Source organism: Trachypithecus francoisi, unplaced genomic scaffold, assembly GCF_009764315.1.
Source record: "Trachypithecus francoisi isolate TF-2019V2 unplaced genomic scaffold, Tfra_2.0 Lachesis_group17, whole genome shotgun sequence".
In the NCBI taxonomy this organism is placed as follows: Eukaryota; Metazoa; Chordata; class Mammalia; order Primates; family Cercopithecidae; genus Trachypithecus; species Trachypithecus francoisi.
Genome location: NW_022681462.1, coordinates 55554245 through 55560475, shown reverse-complemented (window position 1 = coordinate 55560475; position 6231 = coordinate 55554245). Strand labels below are relative to the sequence as shown.

The following is a 6231-nucleotide window of genomic DNA, read 5'->3' as shown; positions in this document are numbered from 1 at the left end:
GCATATTTGTATGTACAGTATATGTACACATATATAGTAGTATAAAAATTATATGATAGTGTTCTTTTGTTAGTAAGATTAATGAAGACATTTCTTAAATAGAAACTTTGTCACTATTTTTAAAAAGGGTCTTATGGGAAAAAACTATTTTTATTATTTTCTAAAGGAGAATATTTATTTCATTGTTTAAAAAAGCTTTATACATACCATACAATTCACCTACTTAAAGCATACAATTCAGTGGCTTTTAGCATATACACAGATTTGTGCAACCACCACCACAGTTACTTTTAGAACATTTTCATTATCCCAAAATAGCTTTTCTTTTAGTAAGAGTCTGCTGGTGACAGAATCCTTGGCTTTGTTTGTCCGAAAACATCTTGTAAGATATTTTTCCCTGCGTATGCAATTTTAAGTTGACAATTTTCTTTCATTCCAGTTAACACTGATTGTAGTTGAGACATCTGCTGCTGTGTTGCTCCTTCAAAGGTAATGTGTCTTTTCTCTCTACTTTTAAGATCTTTTCTTGGTCTTTGTGTTCTGCAATTTTATTACAATGTGACTAGGTATGTGATAATTTCAAAATAAGTCTACAAATTCTTAGACAGCCCTTTCTTCATGAAATGCAACCTAATTCTTCTCCCTCTGAGTGTGGGCTGAACACAGTGATTTCATTCTAATAACAGAATTTGGCAAAATGTTACTTACAAAACCAGGCCAATGTTCTTTCCTGCTTTCTCCCTTGGATTGCCACTCTGGGAAAGACAGTTGTCAGGTCATGAGCACACCCAAGCAAACCCTGTGGAGGGGTCCATGTGGCAAGGCACAGAGGCCTCCAATAAACATCCATATATGTGAGCCATCTTGGAAGCAGATACTCCAGCCCCAGTCCAGCCTTCAGATGAATACAAACTCACAAGTGACCCCAAGCTAGACCTAGTAAGCTAAGACACTAATGATTCCTGACCCACAGGAACTGTAAGATATTAATAAGTATTTGTTATTTTAAGCCTGTGAGTTCTGGGTAATTTGTATATAGAAATTGATTAATACAAGGTATAAAAATGTTTAAATAAATTTGCTTATTGAGCTAGAATAAACATACAAAGAGTGCGTAAAATATGTGATATGATTTGGATACACATCCCCTCCAAATCTCGTGTGGAAATATAATCCCCAATGTTGGAGGTTGGGCCTAGGGGGAGGTGTTTGGATAATGAGTATAGATCTTTCGTGTATGTCTTGGTACCATCCCCTTGGTGATAAGTGAATTCTCACTCTTTCAGTTCATCTGAGAGCTAGTTGTTTAAAAGAGCCTGACCTCCTGGTCATTCTTTCTTTCTCCCTCTCTCTCCATGTGATATACCTGTTTCCCCTTCATCTTCCACCGTAAGTAGAAGCTTCCTGAGACCTAACCAGAAGCCAAGCATATGCTGGTGTTATGATTGTATAGCCTTAAGAACCATGAGCCAAATAAACCTCTTTTCTTTATAAATTGTCCAGTGTCAACTATTCCTTTATAGCAACACAAAATAGACTAATACAATAGGTATACAGTTCAATATATATTCATAAAGTAAAAATATCTAACTAATCACCACCCAGATCAAGAAACAGAACAATTGGATATATATTTCTTTCTTTTTGGTAACCTGATTGAGATTTTCTTGCCTTCCTGAATCTGTGGATTGATTTTCAAAAATTCTGGAAGGTTCTCAGATTTTGTCTTTTAGTATTGTCTCTGCTCCATTTTTACCCTCCTTTTTTTTCTCCTAGAACTTCAGTCACAGGTTATGTTGAATCTTCTCATTCTGCCCTCCGTATCTTTCAGCCTCTTGCTTCATATTATTGATCTGTTAATATTACTAGGCTGCATTTTGGGAAACTTCTTCAGATCTAGCTTCCTATTCACCAATTGTCTCTGCAGGTTTGTTTAATTCACATATACAAAGTTTTTCATTGCTATAATACTGTAGTCATTCCTAATCCATGAGGAATATGTTCCAAGACCCCCAGTGGATGCCTGAAACTGTGAATAGCAATGATTCCTGCATATACAATGTTTTCTTCTATGCATACGTAACTATGATAAAGTTTAATTTATAAATTAGGCAAAGTAATAAACAGCAATAACTACTGATAAAATGAAACAATTATTAACATATACCAAAATAAGAGTTATTTGTATGTAGTCTCTCTCTCTCTCAAAATGTCTTATTGTATGTGTTTTCAGATTGCAGTTGACTGCAGGTAACTGAAACCATAGAAAGTGAAACTGTGGATAAGGGGAGACTCTGCATTTTACATTTCCAGAACATCAGTTTGGTTCTTTTGCAAATCTGCTTCTATTGCCACATCTTAGTTCTTAAATCATTTTAAAACATTTAAAATATATGACTGATAATTCTGATGTCTAAAGTCTTTGCAAGTCTGATTCTACTATGTTATTTTTTATGTCCTTTGTTCTTGATGCTTTATTCCTTCCTGTCTGGAAAGTTTTCTTGTAAGTTTTTCAGTTTTCCTTTTTTCATTTTATAATTTGAAGTTCTTGACTCATAATGTATTGCCCTCTTCTTCTGTTCTTTTGTTGCTCATTTCCCACAATGCCATCCTCCCACATAGAATCAGGGGCCTAGTTGCACTGGTGGGAGGGGTAGGTGCTATGCTCATCGTATTCATTGGTGGTGAGGAAGCACAACATAGACTGGCCCAGGTCATGTTTGGAAATGACTTTCCAGGGCCTTTGTTAATCCTGAGTCACTGAGTAGGTCTTAAGTTGCTCATTTTTCTTGAAACCCTATCAGTGAGAATTATTTGAAACTGAGAGGAATAAGTTTGTCTAAAGAGTCCTTACATTGCCACAGGCAAGCATTCTACCTCCAGCAGCAATCTCAGGAGATGCAAAGAGCCTTTTCATCCTTTATTCCTAGGAAAGGAAGCCCAGCTCCAGTCCTGTCAACTGTGCAGAGGGAGCCTGGCTCTAGTCCTGACAACTCTGGGCATGTTTGTTTCCAGTCCATTGTGGGAGTCAGAGTCCCAGCCTTGTCTCACTACTCAGTGCTCAATGAAGCTCTGACTGGTGCAGTAGAGAGAGGGGCTGCCTGGGGCTGGGCAGAGTGAGGAAAAGCAGTGCTAGGGGCCTCAAATCTGAAGTGGCCTCAAATTGAGACTTGGCAAGGCCCAGTGTTCCTTCTTTTTCTTATACTGTGAAGGAGTCCACACAGAACCAGGATGGGAGCCTCTTCAGCTGTCCCTCAGATTACTGAAAAGCCTAGACCTATGGGAAGTCTTAAAGGAACTCTCAGACCCTGTCTCTGTCACCCAAGCGTTTTGAGATGACCACCACTCTCCATGGACTGGACCAGGACTTGGACCCAGAAAGTCAGCCCTGTGTCTTCCCCACCTCTCCATCTTCAATATGGCAAGCCCTAAACAGGGATTATTTGTATTAAGCACGACCTCTGAAGTCACCCTGTCTTGGAGCCCAAACCTACAGAACTGCTTGACCTAGGAAATATTTTACAGATTTCTGTCACATGGGGGAGTTTACTTGTCTTTATTTCAGGAGATTAAAAAAAGTTCAAATACATACATATGTACAGACACAGGCACACTCAGAGAGTTGTTGCTGGCTCTCCCCACTGTGCCTCCCCAAGAATGGTAGAGACCACTCAGGAGACAAGAAGCTGATCTCACCCATGGAAATTTCAGACATTAGGGAGCAGGGAGTCACTGCTCAGAAGCCATACTGGAGGTGATGGCAACCCAGCCTCCATCCCTGCCCAAAACCATCCACCTACAAGACAGGCCTAATGGGAGCAAGGCAGAGACAGGACACACCTCAGCTGTCACAGGCCTCTTGTTCAGTAGTGGCTTCCACTGCAGAGACTAGGCTGTCAATTGGGCCTTTTAGCCTCCCACGGATCAGCTCAGCAATGGTCCTCTGAGTCTTTTTGTTTAGTTTCTCCAGGTTCTTGCCCACATCTCTCTTAGGTCGCAATCAGGCTTCTAGAGCGCAAGGTTGACCAGGTCCATCTCCTCAATGACAGGCTGTGCCTTGGCGGCCTACAGCTTCTCCTTCATCTTCTCCTCTACTGCAACTGGTTTGCCCTGGAAACCCTCCTCCTTTTCAGGTCCTCATCCTTTGGAACATGGTTCTGCAGACTGAATTTCCTGAGCTTCTTGCTTTCCTCCTCCTCTTGTCTGAGCTGCTTGGTCTTTGGCTCCCTGTTTTCCTTGTCCCTGTACCTGGTTTTCTCTAGGACCTTCAGCTGTTCTTTGGCCACAAAGTGTCTTCCTAGCCAGTCCAGGTCCACAGCTGCCTTCTGCTGCTTTTTGCCACCTTCCTTCTGCTGCCTTCCTTCTGCCATCACCATCTTGCCTACAGACCCCTCGTTTTCTCTCATCTTGCATTACCCAGGCCCAAGGGGAGGAGACAAAGTGCTCTTATTTTTTATTTTATTTTATTTATTTTATTTATTTATTTATTTATTTTGAAACAGAGTCTTGCTTTGTCACCCAGGCTGGAGTGCAGTGACATGATCTCGGCTCACCTCAACATCCAGCTCCCAGGTTGAAGCGATTCTCCTACCTCAGCCTCTCAAGTAGCTGGAATTACAGGCACATGCCACCACGCCCAGCTAATTTTTGTATTTTTAGTAGAGACAGGGTCTCCCTATGATGGCAGGCTAGTCTTGAACTCCTGACCTCAAGTGACCACCCGCCTTGGCATCCCAAAGTGCTGGGATTACAGTTGTGAGCCACCATGCCCAGCCACAAAGGGCTATTTTTAAAGTTACATTTTGCACCTTGTAGATAAAGAACATTACAAAAAAACAAATGGCTAGCGAACTCTCCCTTAACTCTCCCTTCAATTCCTTTTTAATATATTCTAAATTTCTCATGTCAATTCAATTAGGAGGAAGAATTATGACTCCATTTTAAAGAATAAATGAGAACACATGTTTTAAAGAATAAATATAGTATAAAGTATGATGTTTAAAACAACCTTGTAACTAAGATGTTAAATAGTTCTTTTGAATTGGCAGAACTTAAGAATAGAGTTAAGGACTTTAAGAATATAGAAATTAAATAGAAATATTACCTGGTCCAACCCAATTTCTTTAAAGATATGATGAACCTTCAGCTAAATCTCTTTTTTCTTTATGCTTCTAAACCTTTAGACCAAGGTTTTGCAAACTATAGCCCACAGACTAGTTGTGTATAGTTCTAAGTAAAATTTTATTGGCATATATTCATACCCCTTTGTTTAAAAATATCTGCTTTGGCACCGCAAGGGCAGAGTTAAAAATTTTTGACAGAGACCTTATGGTCTAGAAAGCCTGAAATATGTATCTTACCTTTTAAGAAAACATTATTAGATCCCTGCTCTAGATTCAAGGTTTGCTGGACTTTTGTGTTTAGATGAGTGGTCGTCACCAGAGATCACTACTACTAACTTCACTAGTGTTTCAAACCAAATACCAGCAATCTTTAGTATGCTTTTTCTAAAACTATCTGGTCTAAGATATCTCAGCTTGCATTATAGCAAAGGATTCATAACTCGTCTTAATGAAATTCTATACGTGTTAAGTGTTTTATAATTTTTTTACTTTTCTATGAAAATGTTAACATCAAACTGTAATAATTAGACATTAAATTTTGTTTATTGGTCACATCATTATAAAACTGTTTAAACAAACATTCAAGAGTTTTCTTGTAAAGTTGAGAAGCTTAAATATTTCCAAGGTAATTATATGCATTATTAGTATTTTTTGACAAATCTCTTTTTTAGCATATATTGTACAACACAGACCTATGAACAGCCTTCTAAAGTGTTTTCAAATGTGACTTCTACTAAAGAAAATTTCCTGTAATCACTTTGTTATTTTTCTTTCAAGGATCTTAGAAAGTAGCATATATTCATATGAGTCCTTTGTTATACTTCAGTTTCTCTGTATTAGTCAAGTGTGTTTGCTTTCACATATAATCAGGGATACACAGACTAGTCTATATGGTTAAGGTCAAATAGCAATACATAGTAGAGCTTAGAACAGGTTAGCTTTATAATTTTCCCAAATGATAACATCCGTTTTGTCAATACAATTCTCATTTTTTCAGATTTGCACAATAAAGGTAACGTTTAGCATTTTAGGGTATAAATTGACATTGTCAAGAATATAAATTAATGTTACAGCTAGAATTTTATAACAACTCATCTGTTTAAACAAA

The 6231-nt window shown here is 38.5% G+C and overlaps 1 pseudogene; it reads right to left on the bottom strand.

The window, feature by feature from the left end:
- Positions 1 to 3841: 3841 nt before the first annotated feature.
- Positions 3842 to 4406, bottom strand: LOC117062849 (annotated as a pseudogene).
- Between the last annotated feature and the right edge of the window lie 1825 nt (positions 4407 to 6231).